A 22,439-nucleotide genomic window follows, 5' to 3' on the forward strand; every position below is an offset into this window, starting at 1 on the left:
CATAGAGACTTCTGCAGCTATGGGAGTGATGTGGGTTCCTGAATATGAACCACTTGTGTTATGGTTAAGGCAAAAGTGGTGACAACATGGGCTCCTCAGGGGCTGCTATGTTTGTGCCTGCCCCATTTGCCCAACCCTAATTACACTATTGTGAGGACCTCATTTCTAACTCTTCAGCTCTGGCCTTTTCTGCCATGCTCTGTAACCCCCCAGCTTTCTACTGCTCCACTCCAGTAGTGTCTTTGGCCTTCCACCATGCTCTGCAGCCCCTCAGCACCCTGCTCCATCAGTCTTTCTGGCAGGGGTTACCTAGCAGAGCTCCTAACTTGGGCTCCTCAGCCTCTTGCATAGTCAGACTGCCACTGCCAAGTCTGCTCCTGGTTCCCTTCATATATATGCCTAAGGGGGTGGTGTCAGAAATGGGCAAGCCCACAGCCTTAAAGGGCCATCTGGCTAAATGCACTAAGGCACCCAATGGCTAGGGACAAAAATTATACTTAAACTGGTTGAAGTGATCAGAAACTGGTTTAAACCTGTAACAGAATAGTAGTTCAGTGCACATAAACCAGTTTCAAAATGGCTGAAGCTGATTTAAGATAAATTTGGTTGAATGCAGTATCAGACTTAATTGATTTGGGTAAAACTGTTTTATGAAACTTCTGTCCCAGACCCCTTCATGGTTCAGGTTCAATTAATATCCCCCAGCATCACAGCATGCTTTCTAGCCCTGGGTTGGGCTGTGCTATCTGCTCCAGAGAGCAGGGCTGACCCCACCCCTCTGCTCCCTAGCTGGAGCAGTGAGGGCTGGCTGGCAAGGGGGTCGGGGGGTAAGCCTGGCTGGGGATCCAGACCAGTCTACAGGGGGACTGCCCCCCCAGGGCAAACCCCGGGTGGGGTCTGGGGTCAGGGAGGGGGGTTAAACATGCCTTCCCCTGCTCAAACTTTCTGCTGGCTGCAACTGTGAACTACAAATCCCAGAGACACCTGGAAGCAGGAAGAGGAAATTATGAGCAAGCCTTCAGAGTCCTGCTGCTGTAATTCTGGACTGCAAATACCAGAGCCATTAGGGTAGCAGGAAGAAGAAGCGAATACACAGCCGGAGAGCCATGCTCTAGTGCCTCCCGGCTTCTGCCTGAACCACTGCAAGCATGTGGCTGCATTTCCTGAATCAAAGGTAAATGTTGGTTCACTTTTGTTTCAATTTAATCTGTGCATTTTAGACTAACCTACAAAGACTGAATGATTCAGCCTCAGGCTTTTTGACTATCTGTGCATAGCCAATAAGTGCAGCAGAATATGACCCATACTCTTTAAACTAGCTACAGCAGGTAACAGGCAAGCCGACAGTTAGCTGTTTAGCTGCAGCAGCACAGAGCTCAGTATGGCTGCCCACCCAACTTGTTACCCAGCTTCTCACAGTGCGTATGCAACCTACAACAAGGTCCACACTGCCATAAATTCACATCAAGTAGTACACATTTTGTAGTTAGTCTGCCCTCTGCTATGTATGACCAGAATGACTTAAACAGATTCATTCTCAGCTTACATAGTATATCTAAAGGGCAAATCTGAGTCAAAGTTACTTAATTTTTGTCCCAAAGAATTTTGAACTCATTTGAATGCTGCATACCATGTTTATGAATAACAATCCTAGACTATAAAGGTTAGATAAGCAAGAACCAAAGCTCTCTCAGGGGTCAGCCAAGGTGGTGAAATGAACTCCATGACAAAACTCACTACCTTTCACTGTGTGTGCAAGGTGGATTTCCTTGATCTTGTCCCTTCCTTAGCAAAAATGTCTGTGACTGTTTGTATGTGTATGTCCATGTCCATGAAGAAATAAACCCAAAACAAAACATACCCCTAAATACACTTCACCACCAAAAAGAACAATATTGTGACAGATGTTCATTATGTTGCTTAAAAGTGCTACTGGAAGGCGCTCAAATGCTATGATGGTGACACTGGGTAGAGTAGAATAGGACTGTTGTAACTCTTACATCACTCTTATTTCCTGAAGAAAAAATGGTTATTCGGAGCTATTCAGTGGTACACGCAAACTAACAGCATGCTAAATTATCTCTGTAGGCTTCAATCTGCAGTTTTCAATATTAGAGAATAAAAGCCTCCTGGGAGACAGGCGCTTGATGTCCTTCTGTAAAGAGCAAACAAAACCTTGTTGAGTTATTTTAGAAACCTGAATAACATTGCACAAGTATGATTTCTCCCTTGGAAAGTCAGGTCACAGCAGCTCTATATATCAGAGGCAAGAATGGAAACAACATAAGTAATAAATCCTCCCAAAGTTTGCTATCCTTACCACATTGGGTATATTGAAATGTAAACACCATCTGTGTTTATCATGAAACATGATGATAACCAGGGTTAAGGCTTCCAGTTACACAAATGTTTATGAAGTGTTACAGTAAGGCACTTGGGAAAGGCTTCCTCAGTCTGGACTTGATTTATTTGCTCAACTTCCAGGCACACACGTGGAAGTGAAATGCTCTTACCAAGAAAGGGATTGCAAAGAAAAAAATAATAAAAGAAAGCCACAGACCTTGCTTTAATGGCAGCTTCTTGTGCTGGTGAAACCAAAGATATGACTTAAAGCTTGAATGACTCCAAATAAATAAATAAGCGATCAGAAAAAGACACTTCACTCTTTGGTTGTAAAATGTTAAAATTGCCATTCTTTTTAACTCAAGCTAGAGAAAAGGTTGTCAGCATAGCATATCATGCTCCTTCACACTCCTGGGTAGAAGAAAAAATCTAAGGGACTTTACTGTCCCTCTGGCTGCATATATGGAGGGGCCTGTTTGGCCTGATGGGGTGTATCCAGATGTGCCCGTGTGTGCCTTTTGTAGTCTGTGAGGGGAGAACAGGCCTGGCCCAACCTGACCAGCCCAGCCCGGTATGCTAGCATGCCTTTGGACAGGACTGGGAGACATATCTCAAAGCAGTTTGAGACATCACAGGAGGCATTCCGGGAACTCAAAAATGTTCCCCGTGATGCATATTTGCAGCGCAGGCTCAAAATTAGATACCAGCAAATCCAGATATCAAAAAAAACCCACAGAAGAAAAGCGGGGCAGGGCACAGTCCAGGACCATGCCCTGAGGGAAGCTGCTCACTACGGTGCTTTGCTATGGTGCTTCTGCTGCCCCTGCACATGGGGCATGCACCCTTAGCATGCTGGGGTAAGCAGAAGAGCGTGGCAAAGCTTCAGCATGACCAGGACCCAGGTGCTGTCCCAGGTAAGTTAGGGACGTGGGGATGGGGGTGGGGGGGTTTATGGGTGAAGGGGGGTGTGAGGAGTGGTGGGGAAATGTGGGGGTCATGAGGAATGGCAGGGTGTGTAGGGGGTGTTAGGAGTGGCAGGTGTGTAGGGGGATGTGGGGTTTGTGGGTGGGTATGTGGAAGGGCTTGAGCGGGGGCCACCACATGCCTGCCCCCCCACCAGCTGGCTCTGGCACTGGTGACAGCAGCTAGCTGGGCCATGGTCCAGCTGCAGGCACAGACCATGGTGACACAGCGCTGCATGACGTGGAGTCTGCGCTGAATGGACCTGGCTCAGCCTGGCTCTCTAGCGCATGGCTTTGGACAGGACTGGGAAGCTGTGAGCTAGCAGGCCAGGCCAGGTCTGTTCAGCGCAGAGCCCGAGTCATGCAGCACTGTGTCACTGTGAGCTGTAACTGTGTCACTGTGAGCTGTACCTGAAGCCAGGCCATAGCCCAGCTGGCTTCTGCTGCCAGTGTCACAGGGGATGATTAGAGGGACAGGTGTGTGGTGTGGTGGGCCCCACTCAGGACCCTCCATAAACCCCACATCCCCCCATACCCCACACGCCTGGCACTAGAAGCCAACTGGGCCATGCTAGCTGCAGCGCTGCCTTAGCTGTGGTCTGTGAGGGGAGAACAGGCCTGGCCCAACCTGACCCGGCCCAGCCCAGCCCAGACCAGCATGTCAGCATGCCTTTGGACAGGACTAGGAGATGCAACTCCAGGATGCATGGCTCCTGCCAAAGGCATGTGCTAGCTGGGGCTGGGCCCATTCTCTAGGAGGGACAGATGGTGGTACATGGCTGCAGTGCTGTGCCCACAAGTGGGCTGCCTCGCTCTCACGGAGAACAGGCCTGGCTAGGCTCGGCCCAGCCCACCCAGCTAGCATGCACCTTTGGACAAGAGCCATACCTCCCAGTCCTGTCCAAAGGTGCGCAGGCGTGCCAGGCCGGGCTGGGTAGAACTGAGCTAGGCCTGTTCTCCACACACAGACCGTGGGTGAGGCAGCACTGCAGCCAGCTGCTGATCCCAGAGTCGGGGGGCTGTGCACTGGGTGGGGGGGCAGGGCAAGTGTATGTTAGCCCCCCATCAAACCTCATACCCGCCCACAAGCCCCACACCACTCCCATACCAACCCACATCCCCCCAAACCCACCCACACCCTTTCCCTCGCTGTTCCTGCAAACCTCACATCCCCCCCATCACACAGCCAGTGTGCCTAGCTCCCAGACAGGATGAGACTGTCCCCACATCCTGGTTATTGAAGGGACCAGGGGAAGCTCTAATTTTTCTATGATAAGAGAGCCAAAAGTAAACATCAAAGGATATTGATATTTAGAATGTATTTTATTATGATATAAATATAAGGCAGGTGGAAGAGCTCCAGGACAAGGTGAGCATGCTGCGGGGGATCTGGGTGGCAGAGGATGAAATTGACCTGTATTTCCATTCTCTGCAGGGACAGGAATCCACCGGAGCGACCCCAAGTGCACAACGCCCAACTAATCAGTGGCAGCAGGTTCCTGTCAAGGCCAGGGCAGCTTGTAAAACTGCCGCGCCTGCTTCCCAGACACCCCTCGAGAACAGGTATGTGGCCCTGGCCCCCCTGGAGGAGGAGGCAGGAGAACAGGTCCCCAGAGAATTGAAGCCGCTCGACCTACATCACCGTCTGAGAAGAGGCACACCCCGAGAAGAAGGAGACATAAAGTTCTGGTCATTGGGGACTCCATCCTGAGGGGAACCAATGGTCCAATCTGTTGGTCGGAGCCCTGGTCATGGCAGGTCTGCTGCATGCCCAGAGCGAGGATTCACAACATCACAGAGATCATCCCTAAAATCATCAAGCCTGACTACTACCCACTGGTTGTGGTCCATGTGAGTACAAATGATGCATCCAAGGGCAAGCCGGATAAAATCATGGAGGACTACAAGGCCTTGGGACAACAACTGAAGAAGACGGGAGCCCAGGTGGTATTTTCCTCCATTCTCTCAGTAAGTGGACGGGGTAGGCATCATGAGGCCTGCATTGACATGGTTAACCGGCGGCTTCGGAGCTGGAGCCACAAGGCAGGCTTTGGGTTTTTTGACAATGCCCCATGTTTTTGTATAGAGGGCATGCTGGGGTGGGATGCGCTTCACCTCTCCCCTAAGGGCAATGTATCTTTTCCTCTAGGTTGGCTGATCTCATATGGTGGGCTTTAAACTAGCTTCACCAGGGGAAGGGACTGCTTCGAGTGGAGAGGATGCTTCCCCAGCATGCAGGGTGACAAAATGAAGGGAAGCCCAGGTAAGCATCAACATCCTGGGAGTAGGGGGCCACAACTGTCCTGGGAGTGGGAGGGAGGCACGTGCACCCTCAGGAGGCCTTAAGTGCCTCTACACTATTGCTCGTAGTATGAGGAGTAAGCAGGAGGAACTGTGCCTCCTGATTGCAAGTAAGAACCCAGACATAGTAGGGCTCACAGAAACCTGGTGGGTCCCTACCTATGACTGGGAGGTGGGCATTCAGGGATACACCCTATACAGAAGAGACAAGAAAGGTGGGGGGTTGAGCTCTGTTAAAGAGCACCTCGCATCATCAGGGATTAGCTTTGGGTTAGAGGAGGGTCGGGCAGAGACACTATGGGTCAAACTACAAGGGGGGCATGGCGAAAGGGACCTTACGGTGGGTGTCTACTACAGACCACCCAACCAGGGGGAAGAGCTGGACCAGGACTTCTCCAGTCAGCTTATGGAGGCGGTTAGGTCAAGGAATGTTATGGTCATGGGTGACCTAAACTACCCAGAGATTTGCTGGGAGGAGCAGACAGCCAGGTCTGACTGCTCACATAGGTTCCTGGCTGTATTACAGGACCTTCACCTTATCGAGGAGGTGCACAGCCCCACTAGGGATAACACCTTGCTGGACCTGGTCCTGGCCACTGGGGATGACCTGGTGAGGGGACTGCAGGTCCTTGACCACCTGGGCAATAGTGATCATCACCTGCTGGACTTCACTATCCAACGTAGGGTGTCAAGGGCTTACACCAAGGCTAAAGCCCTTGACTTCAGAAGGGCCAACTTCAATGAGCTTAGGAGACTAGTGGGGGAAGCACTGAGGGCCCAGAAGGTAGAGGAGATGGGAATCCATGAGGGATGGTCGTACCTTAAGGGGGCAATCCTCCAGGCCCAAAGGATAACAGTCCCTGAGAGACGCAAGGGGGATAAGAGTGCTCAGAAACCCCCTTGGCTCAGCAAGGGCACTCAGCAATGCCTGAGGACTAAAAGGTGAGCATACAACCAGTGGAAGGGAGGAGCTATCACCTCAGCCTGAGAGTTTCATAGTTGGTAGGGTCAGAAGGGACCTGAGCAGATCATCAAGTCCGACCTCCTGCCATGGCAGGAAAAAGTACTGGGGTCAAACAACCCCAGCAAGGTGTTCATCTAACCTCCTCTTAAAGACCCCCAGGGTAGGAGCCAGCATCACTTCGCTTGGAAGTTGGTTCCAGATCCTAGCCACCCTGACAGTGAAGTAGCACCTCCTGATGTCTAGTCTGAATCTACCCTCTGCCAGCTTGTGACCCTTATTTCTAGTCACTCCTGGTAGTGCTCAGGGGAACAAGGACTCCCCCAATGCCTGCTGGTCCCCTCTGACTAGTTTGTAACAGGCCATTAGATCCCCCCTCAGCCTTCTCTTGTGGAGGCTGAACAGGTTCAGGTCCCTTAGCCTCTCCTCCTAGGGCCTGCCCTGCTGTCCCCTGATCATGCGTGTGGCCCTCCTCTGAACCCTCTCAATGTTGTCCATATCCTTCCTGAAGTGCGGCACCCAGAACTGGATGCAGTACTCCAACTGCGGCCTGACCAGTGCAGCATGGAGGGGGAGAATCGCCTCTTTGGACCTGTCGAGATGCATCTGTGGATGCATTCAACTACTTTGGGAGCAAGAAGAGGGCACCAGGCAACGTAGGGCCCCTGCAAGACAGAAATGTTTAGCTTGTGGCTATGTCAGACAAGAAAGCTGATATTTTTAACAGTTTCTTTGCCTCTGTTTTCTTGAAGAGGAACTAGGACATCCCATCTACCAGAGGTAGGGACAATCTTGGGGATAGCTCTGTCAGGCCTTCAGTCAGTGCAGATGTAGTTAGGGATCTTCTGGAAGGGTTAGACATCTTTAAATCTGCAGGTCCAGATGCCCTCTACCCAAGGGTGTTGAGGGAGCTGGCAGGGGTCATCACGGAGCCCTTGGCCTGGCTGTATGAGCATTTGTGGTCATCTGGCCAGGTGCTGAGGGATTGGAAACTGGCTAATATAGTCCCAATTTTCAAGAAAGGGATGAAGGAGGACCCAAGTAACTATAGGCCTGTAAGCTTCACCCCGGTGCTTGGGAAGATCTTGGAGAGAATCATCAAGGAGCACATCTGTGGGGGGCCTGCAGGGGAGATCATGCTCAGGGGCAATCAGCATGGATTCATCAAAGGCAGGTCCTGCCTGACCAACCTGATCACTTTTTATGACCAAGTAACGAAATCCTTGAATGATGGTGTCGCCGTGGACGTAGTCTTTCTAGACTTCAAGAAGGCCTTTGACACTGTCTCTTACCCCATCCTCATAAATAAATTAAGCGACTGTGGCATTGATGCCTACACAGTTGGATGGACAAAAAATTGGCTGATGGGGCGTACCCAGAGAGTAGTGGTGGATGGGTTGTACTCAACCTGGCAAGATGTGAGCAGTGGTGTACCCCAGGGGTCAGTCCTCGGGCCCGCACTGATTAACATCTTCATCAGCGACTTGGACGAGAGGGTGGAAAGCACGCTGTCCAAGTTTGCTGATGACACTAAGATGTGGGTCGAGGTGGGCACACTTGAAGGGAGAGAGAAGATGTAACTAGATTTAGACAGACTACAGAAGTGGGCAGATGAGAATAGGATGGGGTTCAATGTAGACAAATGCAAGGTGCTGCACCTTGGGAGAAGGAATCCACAGCATACATAAAGGCTGGGGAGTTCCCCTCTTGAAAGCACAGAGGCGGAAAGGGATCTTGAAGTCATTATTGACTCCAAGATGAACATGAGCCACCAACGCCAGACAGCAGCCAGCAAGGCCAGCCATACCTTGTCATGCATCCAAAGATGCATCTCAAGCCGGTCCAGAGAGGTGATACTCCCCTTCTATGTGACTTTGGTCAGCCCGCAGTTGGAGTACTGCGTCCAATACTGGGCACCACACTTCAAAAGGGATGTGGCCAGCCTGGAGTGGGTTCAGAGGAGGGCCACACACTTGGTGAGAGAGCAGCAGGACAGGCCCTATGAAGAGAGACTGAGGGACCTGAACCTGTTCAGCCTCAGCAAGAGGAGGCTGAGGGGGGACCTGGTGGCTGCCTACAAACTCATCAGGGGAGATCACCAGCAAATAGGTAGAGCCCTTTTCTCCCCAGCACTATCTGGGGTGATGAGGAACAATGGTAATAAGCTGACGGAGAATAGGTTTAGGTTAGAGATCAGAAGGCAGTATTTTACAGTTAGGGTGACCAAAATCTGGAACCAGCTTCCCAGGAAAGTGGTCCTCGCCCCTACCTTGGGCAAATTCAAGAGGAGGTTGGACGATCACCTGTCTGGGGTCTTGTGAACCCAGCATTCATTCCTGCCTGTGGCAGGGGGTCAGGCTAAATGATCTGTTCAGGTCCCTTCTGACCCTAACTACTATGAAACTATGATGATAGAAACACTGCTAGGGTTCCAAATTGCTTTAAAATTGCAAATATATCAATGGAACTCAATTGATCTCCCTGTGTGTGTGTGTGTGTGTATTTGTGTGTGTGTGTGTGTGTACACACACTATATATACATACATACATACATACAAAAATGTACTGGTCTTTTTTTTTTAATTGTGAAGAACTTGGATTTTGGGGTATTCTAAAGAGTGAATTTGGGATTTTTTTATCAGAAAATTTGCAGTTTTTAAATAGGGAACACCAGAATTCCTGCTAGTGAGGCAAGTGACAGGACCCAGGAAGGGAAAGCCTGCTCAGGACTGGCACCCGGGACCCAGCTGGAGGTCAAATGAGGTGGCTGACCTCTTGGCCATTTGGGACATGCTTCAATAGTTCATATCAGGTAATGACTTTGAGGACATCTTCCAGGCAATAGCTGCCCAGATCAGATGACAGGGTGGGTGCACACATGGCAGCAGTGCCGCACAAGAGCCAATTGTGCAGCCACAGCCCACTGGCAGCTGGCTTAGAAATGTAGGCACTTCTGTTGTGGCTGTGAGGTCCCCATCTGGGTCTGGCAGGCGCACAGCCTTGGGGCCACGTGCTGTTGCAGGTGGCAGCAGGTCATATCCAGGCAGCAGTCCCCATTGTCAGACTTTTGAGGGGTCCTCAGGATGCCACACAATGTTAGCACTGTTAAGTGTGCAAGCATGATTCAGAAGATTAATTCAAATATTTCAAACAGCAATCCAGGGTATTAAAACATTCTGCTATCATGGTCTTTCTGAGTTCTGTGAAACAGAAAAATTGGTCCATTATTTTTCAGTAGTCAAAAAATGAGTGAAAACAAAGGGTTGGCATTTTCTGAGGCGTGCCTCGAGTCTAATAAGGAATGCCCAGAGTTTAACGAGGAGTGCCTTGAGTCTAGAAAGATTGAGAACCACTGCTCTTGTAATTAGAGGACTCAGGATGCAAGTTACCTGTGTAGAATGCTCCCCAAACCTGAGAGGGTTTAAATCAAGGGTGGGCAAAATGTGGCCCACGGGCTGGATATGGCCTGCCAGGCCTTTCTATCTGGCCCATGTGACACCTAAAAAATTTAGAAAATTAATATTTATCTGCCCTGGCTGCCTGTCATGTGGCCCTTGATGGCTTGCCAAAACTCAGTAAGTGGCCCTCCACCCAAAATAATTGCCCTCTCCTGGTTTAAATCCATGTTCCCCCACCTCCTAGGAGAGGGTCCTAACCAGCAGGCTATAGCCAGTGTGCATGGGAATCAGTGAGGAGCACTTTTCATTCCTCCTAATAAAGTTTGTGACACTACATTGGAAGTAATATAACATTCTTAGATCCAGAGAGATTAAGTTGGAGGCAGCATAGATAGGCACTGTGACCCAGTGAGGGGGGCACTGCTGGAATGAGGAGTCCTGGGGACCCACCACTTCTCCCAACACTGTTTATCCATTTTATCCAATGATTCTTTCATGCAAAAATGCATAAGCGGTCTCTAGAGTAGGTGCCAAGGTCCAATCCCCTCCACCCCACTTGCTGAAAGTAAGTGACCTTATCATTGGTCTACACTATAGTCAGGTTTCCTCCTGTTCACTCTTCTGGAATTTTTGGCTGTACAGAAGCCCAATTTCAACAAGAGGAGTGGAGAATGCCCTCACACAGCTTTGGCTCTAGCCTGTTGGTTGGGACACTCTCCAAGGAGTTGGGAGATGTAGGTTTGAACCATAGGCGCTGGGGGGCCTAAGATGATGCCCTCCCCCAGCAACACAATAAGATCAGAGCTGAGCAGAGCCAGTGGGGCAGTGGGGGTAGATGTGGGCTGCCTGCTGTATGCTCAGGGCTCCCTGCCCTGCTGTCCTTCTCCTGGGAGCTTCACACTGGCTGTGCCACCATGTCAAGGTGTCTCCTGCCCACCCAGCAGCAACAAGGGCCACAACTCAGTCCCACCATCCCCACTGCTGCCAGGTGGGCACATGGTGCCTCATCATGGTGATGCAGCCAGCACAGGGCTCCTGAGGGGAGGCCAGCAGGGTGGGGAGCCCGAAGGCCACAGAGGGCAGGTCACATCCACTGCTTCCCTGCACACAAATCTGGGGGGAACATGACCCCTTATTCTTCCCCTCCCCAGGAATGCACACAGCAGCAGGGAGTCACCCCCCACCCCACTGGGTCCCGTGGCAGCTGGCCCCAGGTGACCTACAGCAGCCTGCTTGGACCCTACAGCTGGTGCCTGGCACTGCAGCCCCATGTGTCTGCCTGTCCTGCACCTGGTGCTGCAGGCAGCTGCCAAGGTCCTCCAGCACTGGGACTGCCACACAGAGGCCAAGAAAGCCATGGAAGGAACCATGTTGGTGTCCTCTCTGATGCCACACACTACCTCCAATGGTCCCAACTGGTCCCAGGAGGAGACTGTAGATCTTGTGGCACTGTGAGGCAAGGCTGAGGTCCTCAGGCAGTTTGTGTGGGGCAGGTGCTCCAGCGTACTTGTCTATGAGGGGCTGTCAGGCCATATGCAGGAACATGGACATGACCAGTTGGCACACCAATGCTGTGTAAAAGTCAAGGCCTTGTAGGCACAGTGGGTCACTGTCACCAACCACAACTGCCAGTCAGGGGCTGCCTGCAAGTCCATGTCCTTTATGCAGCAACTGGACGAGATCCTTGCACCCCTGGGACTGCCCGTGCAGTCTATTTGAGCATGGCCATCCTGCCCCAGCCTCTGCTGTGGCCTAGCACCATGGTGATGTATCACCAGGAGAGGGCCTCTAGACCTGCCAGGAGCCCATCCCACTTCACTCCCCATCCCCAGCATTGTCAAACAGTTCTATGAGCCTGGGCCAGTGCCTGTCCTGCCAGCTCCATTGGCTCAGCCCAGCCCAGCCCACAAGGCCAGTCTGGTCATGGCACCACTGGCTGCCAGCAGCTCCAGCTCCTCCCCAGAGGGGGCTCTTGCCTGGGCAGATGGATGCCTGCCCCTGCACCCCAGGACACTGTTGAGAGCTGCATGCCCTCTCTGCCAGAGGCCACCAACCCAGGCTGCCAGGCAGGCCAGCCCCACCACATGGTAAGCCCTGAACTGTGGGGAGGGCCCTCCCTGTCCTGTCCTGATCCCAGCCCTGGCCCCAACCCCTATCCCCTCCCTGCACAGCCTGCCTGTGCTCTCCAGGACCCCAGGTTTCCCACCTCCCCACCCCACAGCATGCAGAGTGGTGAAAGACAACTTTAGTGCAAAACTTTAAAGTGCAAAACTTTATCGAGAAGCCTGTGCCCCAGTAGCTAGGCAGGCACAGGCCTCTCACACACTGAGGAAAGCTTCAATGCCAGTGGATGTCAGTGGTGACGTTCTCTGGGCTGCAGGGAGCAGGGACATGTAGTCCTGCAGGTGGCAGTGGAGGTTGTAGGGCAGAGCAGGCTTGCCCACCACACTATCAAAGCTTAGGATCCCATGCCAAGTGCTCAGGTGCACCTGGGGCACCATAGTCATCAACAGCAGCAGGGCATAGTGAGTTGGGCACCCCTCGGTTCATACAAACAGCTCCTTGTGCTGCAACCAAGTCACTCACAGCAGAGACACAATGAGGGTGCAGAGGAGGTGTTGTGGTGGGGAGGGGGATGGCCCAGGGGCACCTCCCTGGAAAGGCCCCCTGTGCGGAGGGTGGGGATGCCAGCAACTCCACATCCCAGTCATCCAGGAGCCCCGTGCCCCTCGAGCCCAGGCACCATGGGCTGGGCAGCAGCACAGGAGACAAGCTGGCCTGCAGAAGAAGAAGTGTGGGGGAGTAGCTCTAGAGCCAAGGCAGCATGTGCTGCCAGGAGCCAGGCCTGCCCTGGCTTGGGAACAGTGTAGAGGAGGCAGGGTGCCTGTGCTCAGCACCCAATGACCCACTGGCCCCTGTGGAGCAAGCAGGGATGGAGTGCTTGGCTGGTGGCCCCCTGGGCCAGGGCCTGCCTGGCTGACTAACCATGGTCCCTGGGCAGCTGTGCATGCAATACTCCTGATCTGAGGCCAGGCAGTGCATGGACCCTGGTTCAGAGCATCTTATCTCAGAAATGTTGCAAACTCTCACAAATAGCCTCTGTCTCCTGGCTCTCCAGGTTAGGTTCTGTAGCTGTATGTGGGGGAGAGCCACCAGCTGTCAGGTGGGATGCACTCTGGGTCACTGCCAGCCTTAGCCAGAGCCCTGCAAATGTGCTGGCTTCAGTGCTAGAGGACCCAGGACTGCACCCACCTGCTGGACTCCTGGTCATGGCATCCAAGGAGTGACTGGTGGACTCGCAGGCTTGTTGGGTGGAGGATGTCACTCACCAAGATGCTTGGCAGGTGGAGGATATGGCCTGTGCTGATGCATGGGACCAGCATGAGGCAGCCAGGGACTGGCATGAGGAGAAAAACCAGTGGAGGGACTGGGTAGACCAGGAGTTCAGGGGGAAGCTCCTGGCCCTGGAGGGGTGGCACATTGAGGCCCTGGAGTGGCAGGCTGTCCTGGTGGCCAGGGAAGTGGAGGTCATGGAGAGGCCAGCTGGGTTCTGGACACTGTCCTGGCCCTGGTGGTTGCCTTCATGCTGCCTGCTGCCCTGCCCCTAGCCACAGTCCCACCTGCCCCCTGCAGCTGCCCAACAGCAGGCCCCCCCCATGGGCCTGGGCAAAGAGGCAGCACTACCTCCACCGGCCAGGAGCCAATGCCCTGGCCCCTGCCCAGCTCCCCTGCCACCCAACCCCCACACCTGGACCCAGCCTTGACACTCACCCTGGCTCCATGCAGCCACAGAGCAGGAGCTGCCTACACCTGCTGGTCCTGGCCACTGGCTGCAGGAGGGGGAGCCACCTGCACTGGGAGAGCAGCACCCATAATTGCCCCTGGGCAAGCCCCACACCTGCTAACCTTGCTGTGGCGTGCACACCCACAGGCAAGTGGCCAGAGGCTGGGGTGCTGGCTGTCTGTCCGAGTTCCACCTTCTAGGTGCTTCCACTTCACAGCTCCCCACCCTGGGAGGGTGCACACACACACCATGTAAATAGTTAGCACGGGCAAGAGGGTGTTTTATTGGGGGGGGTGGGGTTGGTGGTGGAGGGGTTGTGTGTGGAGGGATAGACAGTAGGGACAGGCTCTGTTGTTGGGGAGGGAGGGGAGAGGAGGGGTCTGCATCCATGGAGGGAAATAAACTGCTTTTTGGAGAACTGTCCAAGGTGAGCGTGGTGCTAGGGGTGCACGGTAGGGCAGGGGTCTGCAGGCAGCTGTCCAGGCAGGCCATAGTGGGAAGTGCCAGTCCCAGGCATCCTCCACCTGCTGTTCCTCCTCCACCCAGGCTTCACAAAACAGCTCCACCCAGGCCTTGCAGATATTATGCGGCACATGGGCTGTGATGATGACTCAGGGGATGTTGGTTTTGGCAACATTGAGGCAGGCAGTGAGGGTGTGCCAGTGACCCTTGAGGCAACCAAAGGCACACTCCATGAGGGCACAGGTCTGGCCCAGGCACTGGTTGAAGTGTGCCTGCTGGGGGTCCAGCTGGCCACTGTAGGGCTGCATTAGCCAAAGGAGGAGTGGGTAGGTGGGGTCCACCCAGCTCCTGCAGGACTGGGGGGACCACCACTGCACCCAGCTGAAGGTTTGGCACCCCTGGCATGAAGTGCCTGCTCTCCACCACGCCTTGCAGTTACAGATGATGTGGGTGTCATGGGCACTGCCTGCCCAACTGGCACTCATGTTTGTGAAGAAACCATGGTGGTCAACAATGACCTGGAGCATGACAGAGTGGAAGCCCCACCCACTGTAGTCAGGGCAGTCACCATGGGGCAGTCATCATGGGACAGGGATGTGGGTCCTGTCCAGGATCCCGATGCACAGGTGGAAGCCCAGGGCATGGAACCCCACCACTATCACCAGAGGGTCATGCATGCAGAGCATGGTGTGCCCCAGTATATCCTGGAGGGGGCTGTACACCTCAAGGATGGTCTCCCTGGTGGTGGCCTTGCCCACCCTGAGGAAGTGGTTTATATACTGGAGGTTGGCAGGCGTGGCCAGCCAGAGCAGGGCAATGGCCAGCCAGGTGCCCACAGAGAGGTGTCACCTCATGGTGGTGTTCTGCAGCTCCAGATGCTGGCAGAGCTGCTCCAGGAGATCTTGGAAGGTGGGCTGGGTCATTTGGAACACCTCCAGCCACTGCTCATCATCCCAGGTAGTTTGGATGACATGCAGTCACCAGTTCTGGCTGGCCAGGTAGACCCAGAGGCTGTGGAGCTGGAGGCCCAGGAAGGCATGGATGACCCCAGCAGTGGCATCCAGGAGCACATTGGTGGCATCTCTGCCAAGGTCTGGATGACAGAACGGGGTCCAGGTGGCAGCTGCGTAGTGGCAGGGGGCCTGGGACGGTGCAGTGAGGCCATCCAGGTGGGCACTGCATATAGGGGAGTGGCAGCCCAGCAGGGCCAGCATCGTAGCAAGCAGGAGCCTGGGGTGCTGAACGTCACTGCCAGGGGCAGGGGCTGGGGCAGCCATGATGCAGGAAGGCAGAGGCTGTGGCAAGAGAGCCTCTGTGTGCTAGGCCCGTGTTCTGCACACTGCTCCCTGGACAGAAAAGCGGCTGGCCAGAGCAGCATGCAGTGGCTCCCTGGCCGCAGGCTGCTGGCTGCAGGCAGCTGCAGCCAGAGCATTTAGCTCTCCCTGATGGCAGTAGGGGGACACTGCAGGGCCCCAGGGAGTGGGTTCAGTCTGCTGCTAGGAGCAATAAATCTGCTCCTGTGTCCTTGCACATGTAGATGCATGCCCGGGATAGTTTACTTTAGAGTAGTTTACTCTACAGTAAACTTCTCCTGGATTATTTGCATGTGCAGACGTGCCCAGAAGATCACTCACTTGGATTAAAGAGCTTAATTTCTGCCTAAAGTGTCTCAGTGCAAGAGCCTGTCCTCTTCCCTCTCAGTTGAATACAGAGTTCAGTCAATCAATTTCTTCATTCATATTAAGATCTCAGCGTACAGTTTGCTTCTTCAACAAAAAGGTCTGTTGGAATAATTTTTTTAAATGTCAAGTATTTTTAGATAATAAATGGAATTATGTAAAGATGTAACAAGCTCTTTGAGTGTGAGAGATTAAAAATATTAATAAATCCTAAATACATGAGATCACCTAGGTGTAAACACCCAGGGAAAGAGTCTGATCTCAGCTGTACTGATGTCAGTCTTCAGTCACCAGTACAACTGAAGTCAGTGAAGCTATCCTGGGGTTGCTGAGGGAAGAATTTGGCCTATTATCTACCTGTAGCACAGAGAGAAATCCATAAAAGAAATGTATTGAAATACACAAGGACATTTAAATTTAAAATACCATGGGTGGAGACATACAAACAATTTTCCATATGGTAAAGAGGTCGGGCTTCACAGAACATCAGCTACTGCACGATAGCTTTCTGTGTGCACACTCTTACCCCAGGGGGTAAGATAGCTAGATTACTATTATTTTGTTTTCATCTACCAGGGGAAAAAAGGATGCACATTGATAGTTATCATGAAGCAGCTGTTATGGTAAAGCCCCAGAGTCTTTTACCCCACACCAATTGCTCTCTCACACTATGCCCCAAGTGTGAGAGAGACAGCATTCAAGATAATTTCCCCAATTCATATCAAGAGTTTTATGAATGGCAGAATCCCAGAAGTCAGAGCTAGGAAAGCACTGTCAGACCATCCTGGCTGCCCATGGCCAATGCAGAGTTGTTCCATTCAGGCCATTCACCTGTGTTTTGCCTAATCTAGTTTAAAAGGTGTAAACAACTGACCCTGGAAACCTATTCCATGCTTGATGTGTCTCATTGACAGGATGGCTTTCCCAATTTTTAGCCTAAGTTTCCCTTTACTTAATTTTACTGCATGTCCTCTGTCACAACTCCTGTACAATTCTTTCTATCTGTGATGTTTACTCCTTTTATCTATTGTGTAGACTGTTCATAGCTGCATATACTTCATTTTACTTTCAACAAGTTTTTCCTTCTAAGTTTTCCCTGCAGCCCTCTTGCAATGTTGTTGCTTTATTCTGAACTGCTTCCATCAAATATTTCTGGTACTGTTGTCAAAATAGAATGAAACCTTTCAAGAACAGTAGAGCCAGTTAGGAAGTGTTTCCTTCCAGTCTCAGTCCACCAAAGCACTTCAACATACGCTTAACTTTAAGCATGTGAGTATCTACTTCCGCGGAGCTGCTCTGGCAAGCAAAGATTACTATGTGCTCAGAGCCGGAGTGCTCAGTACATTACAGGATCAAGCCTCTCAAAACTTGGTCACTGAAAAACCCAAAGCAAGGCAGTAACTGGCCTAACCTCATACTACATTAAAAAACAATTATGTGCCAACCCAGTAAAAAAACAAGTTTGTGCCTTCCATCTGAAAAACAACGAGGCCAACTGTGAGCTCAACATTACGTGGTCTGGGACCACATTATCCCACTGTTCAAATCCAGTTTACCTTGCAGTGACCCTTGACTGAACCCTCTCATACAAAAAACACATCATGCAAAAGTAAAGGTGAGCACTCATAACACTCTATACAAGCTCACCAACTCAAAATGGGGGGCTAGCCCCCAACCATCCAAACCACTGCTCTGGCTCTTAACTTCTCCTCTGCCGAGTATGCATGCCCTGTATGGCAGAGATCCGTACATGCTAAGCACCTTGACTCCATTCTGAATGATAGCTGCTGATGCATCACAGGATACCTGGAGCCTACCAACCTAAACAGTGTGTACCTGCTGGCTGGCATCACTCTGCCTGAGATTAGAAGAGCAGTGGTCAGCAGGATAGAACAACCAAGATAAACTGAAAACGTAAGGCACCTGCTGTACAACCATCCCACAGCACACAAGTGTCTGAAGTCAGGTAGGAGCTTCCTCACCAGCCCCCAACCTCTTGATGCCAAAGCCAAGGAGACACAACTACAGATGTGGAACAAGAGGCTGAAGAACCTGACAGCAAAAAATGACCATTCTAGCTGACAAGTCCTTACCACTATGAGCTGACAAACCATGGCAAAGGTGGCAATGTCTCAACCACCTACATACCAGAATTGAACACTCCAAGGAAGTAATGAAGAAGTGGGGCTATACCATTGTTTCAATCACCTGTGACTGTGGCACACAGCCTCAGACTATGCAAGCCTTGCTGCAATACCTACTGCTTGAATTCATATGTACAATGAAAGACCTTGCCAAATACAGTAAATGAGCATAAGCATTTGTAACAAAATGGTCAAATGTGGTGTAGAGATACAAGAAGAAGAAACTTGGTCATGGGAGATGGGCCATGTTCCCCAACACCTCAGCTTCTCTAGGCAGAGGGGTGATCTGTTACACAATCCAGCACTACTGAGCCAGGGAGCCCAGGCAGGGCTGTGGAAGAACTAGTGAGCTCAAAGGACAAAATGTTTTGGTTGCTCAATTTCATTTGGCTGAAGGCCTAAGATCTCATTCTGCCTACTAGCCTGGGTTTGATCCAGCCAGCCAGAGTGAAATTCAACCATGTTAGCTTCAAGATGCTGGAGAGGTGCTTTCTGTACTGTATGACAGTAAGTGAACATTAGCATTATTCTGTGGAATCTGGAAATTATACAGCCTTTCTTTATAGGCAAGTCTTGTCAGTTGAGGTTTTTCTTTTCTTTTTTTGGGGGTGGGGTGGGGTGGGAATGTTGTGATGACCATAACAAATTTCCAAGGCCATCTTTTGGGACTTCAGCTTTCACTGTGTTCCAAAGAAAACTGAATCCAGTTGATCATTCCAAGTTTCATTCTCTATGCATGTCTTCAGTTTATACTGTACTACTTGTTATGATTCATTACACAAGAGACTTGTGAAACTTCCTCTGAAAATAAATGGTAGGCTAAGACCCTCCATGCTGATCTTAGCTATCTCAAAGCATTTGATGCATATTCCTTGAGGACCATTTGTGTAAGGCTAGGGCTTTTCAAGGTCTGGATCTAGTTCCTAAAACTTTGGACTTTATCACTGTTTCCATATAAAAAAAGCCCAGAGCCAAAAATGTGGTGAGGTAGTCACTGTCTCAGACAAATGGCAATAAATTTATTCCATAACACCATATCTGTGTGTTGAGACTGGAAAACTAATTTTGAGCAAGTAGAAAAGTTGTCTGTGAACCTGGCAGCTTGGGGCAATATTTTGTAATGTTATTGAATAAGTAACTGCTTCAGGAAATGCTTTTTTGATGTTATACAGACTGGATAAAATCTACCCTGACATATCACTGCTGTACTGGACCGGGCTCCCCTGTGAAAGCTCTGGTCCAAATAGAAGTTTCTGGGACTGGAATGACTCTCCTCCCCTCTCTCCTACCCCATAAAAGTAACATTCTTTCAGGGTCTTGTTAAACCTTCTCTGCCAGGGATAATTTATGCCAGGTATGCACTCATATTCAGAATAATTGCACCTGTGTCAAGCTTTAGAGTTATATTTTCTTCTCAAATTAAAGCATTCCTGCATCTGCTTGCCCAGACTTCATGGCACCCACCTCCACTCAGACAAAGTTGCTGCATTCTGGCATGACATCTAGGCACAAATCCAAGCCATTTACACCCTGTAAACAGTAAGGATAGATAACAGAAGGGCCCACATTGCTCCTTGACATGGCAGGAGTATCACAGAAAACAGGTAGGAGCAACATCCAATCTCACTGGCTCCTGTACAGTTAGTTACTGCAGGTCTGTACCTTTGAAAGGAACTTCAGCATCTGGCCCACAATGCTTTCCTGTCCATTTGATCATTTGCATGAAATGCTGCCTCTGAGTAGATGCTGGTTCAAACTATCACTTTGGCCCCTTTCTGCTACTCTAGGTTGCTAAATGACCATAACTAACCATTTGAAGGTTTCCTTGAACATGGCAGAAAGTCTTTTTCCACAGAGATAGAGTTGCTGTCCCTTCCTCCCTTGGGATCTTATCATTGCAACACTCAGGTGAGGTAGGAAAGCATCATCCCTATCTTTTGCCATGGAAACCTTTGTTTGTGCAGGCAGTTGCTTCCCAGCAAGCAATCAGACTAAGGTTGCCATAGTCCTAGCTGCTAGCTGTTGTTCTACCACATGGGCCAGTATAAATTCAATGCCTGTTCCCCCAGGGGACAGGAGTTACCCCTCAGCCTTAGCCCTTTGACTGACATGACAAAAATATCAGCTAACCCCGTTCTAAGTTGCATATTCATGCTAGTGCTTGCGTTACAGGAGGGAATGGTTATTTGAATGAAAAACAGACTTGTCAAAATGCCTTTCTTGAGGAACAAAATATCAAATGCAGTCCTTTGACAGTAGAAAAGATTGCTCAGCAGTGGAGGCTCATTATGACTGGCAGGGTGGAAGGTGCCTCCCCGCTCTGATTCAGATAAAATTATCATATGATCATCTTCACACCTAGTGCCGTAAACTTTCTTGAGTTCACCTCTTTGAGTCAGTCAGGCCTACACAACTGCAAACATTGACATGTTTTCTGTTGTTCAGTTGTTTTTGTGAAGATTAATCTGATGGGAAGGGAAATGGACTCACTGGAAGAAACAACACTGAAGTTACTTAGTTACCTGCATGCTCAGTGGCAAACCCAGAAGTGGACCAGAAATACTTCCGATCCACGTCCGGGTCTGCTGCCAAGCACATGGGTCAGGAGCCCTTGCACCCCCCCAGCTCCGCCACAGGGGGACCCCAGGTGCCCCCCCAGACCCAGAAGGCAGGCACCAGTCGCCGAGCCGGGAGGACACTGAGAGGTGGGGCCCAGCGTGCTCCCTGGCAGACCCAGAAGTGGACTGGAAATGCTTCTGGTTCACTTCCAGGTCTGCTGCCGAGCATGCTGGGGACCCCTCCATTCTCCTGGGGGACGCTCCATCTGCCCCACCATCTCAACATTTATGAGCTGCCTGGTACCTTGAGGTATGTAGGAAAAACATTTAAAGCTGTGTTTATGTCCGTATCGTCAAATCTTTCTGAATCGAGTCGAAGCGTTCCAATTCAAGAGAGATTAAATTCAGAGAGATTAAAGGGTCTCCTGATTTCATTCTGATTCGGAGATTTGGCCACCAAATTGGGTCGAATCTCTGCCGAATTAAATTAGCGACCGAAGCTTCACACCGCCCTACTGACCAATACTATTTCATTGGTTCTTGATTCACCCTTGTTTGTCTGTATTTATTTGTGGTTTCTTGTCTTACTTTATAAATCATTTGGGGCAGGGACTATTCCTCTGTTCTGTGATTATACAGCATCTGAAACAGTGGGCCCTTTTCCATAGCCAGGGCTTGTAGGTTCTGAGACAAAGCATAGTTCTCACATGAGCGTGATCAAGCTTAACGGGTGCATTCTTGTATCAGCATTGAGTAATCATTAGAATTAGTCACTCCTTCCTATTCGTTGATATATAGCCTCAGTTTTGTGGTGTTTGTGGGATTTCTGTTTGTTTTTACGTTGCAGCTCCGAGGTATCTTTTTTGGGTTTTGTTTACCTGATCCTATGAGTCCTTCTCCAATTCTGTGAGCTGATAGATAATCACCCTGTATGATCTATGAGCAAACCTCTTTTGTTTGTATCTTTTACCCAACTTCACATCCTCTTTACAGAAAACTCCCTTCCTTGGCCTGCACACAAAACACTGATCAGAAAAATCTGGATAAAACACAGAAACAAAAGCAGTGTCATAATATGTGGACTTGACCATGCTGCCAAAACAGAAATTCTGAATAAGTCATCTTTGTCAAGATAAGTCTGTTTTTATCCTTATATATAAGACAGGTTACAGGTCAGAATTACACTTCATAGAAATTCTTGCCAGACATAATGATGAATAGACCAGCATCAAACAGACTTGAAGGTCACTGACTATGTATGTACTTCTCCTCTTTTATGAGTTAGATTATAGTTTTATAGCTCTAAAAGGAAAAGAGATGTAGCAGAAGCATCAGTAAATAGCTTCAGGTTTTGCTCCACTGGCTTCATTCTTTTGTCCTTGATCTTAACTGCTTTGCTCCTAATTGCAATTATTTGTGCTGTGGTTTTCAAGCAATTATGAATCTACTGTAATGCATACAGATTACTGATTTTTATGACATGCAGAAAATTCATTCACTCTGCCAGCAATTTCATACACTGTGCATGAGCTTGTGACTCATAATTTTGCGTAAATGATTGTACAGTAAAACCTGTGAAACACTAAATCCTTGACAAACATCTTTCTTGAAAATATTTTCCAGTGTTATTGCTCCTTATAAGGACTCTTTGCAACCAAAGGAGAAAACACTCCCATACAAACATTCAAGTGGAGCTCTCCTGTGAAGCTACACAGCAGCTGTTTATATGTTCAACCACAACAGTAAGGTGAGATGCACAACTGCACTGAAGAGCAGAACCTTGTCAGAAGTTAGAAATAGGTGTGAAGAGTCATTAGGCCAGTCTCTCTGCTCTGTTTCATAAATGA

The sequence above is a fragment of the Alligator mississippiensis genome, chromosome 1, assembly GCF_030867095.1.
Source record: "Alligator mississippiensis isolate rAllMis1 chromosome 1, rAllMis1, whole genome shotgun sequence".
Classification (NCBI taxonomy): domain Eukaryota; kingdom Metazoa; phylum Chordata; order Crocodylia; family Alligatoridae; genus Alligator; species Alligator mississippiensis.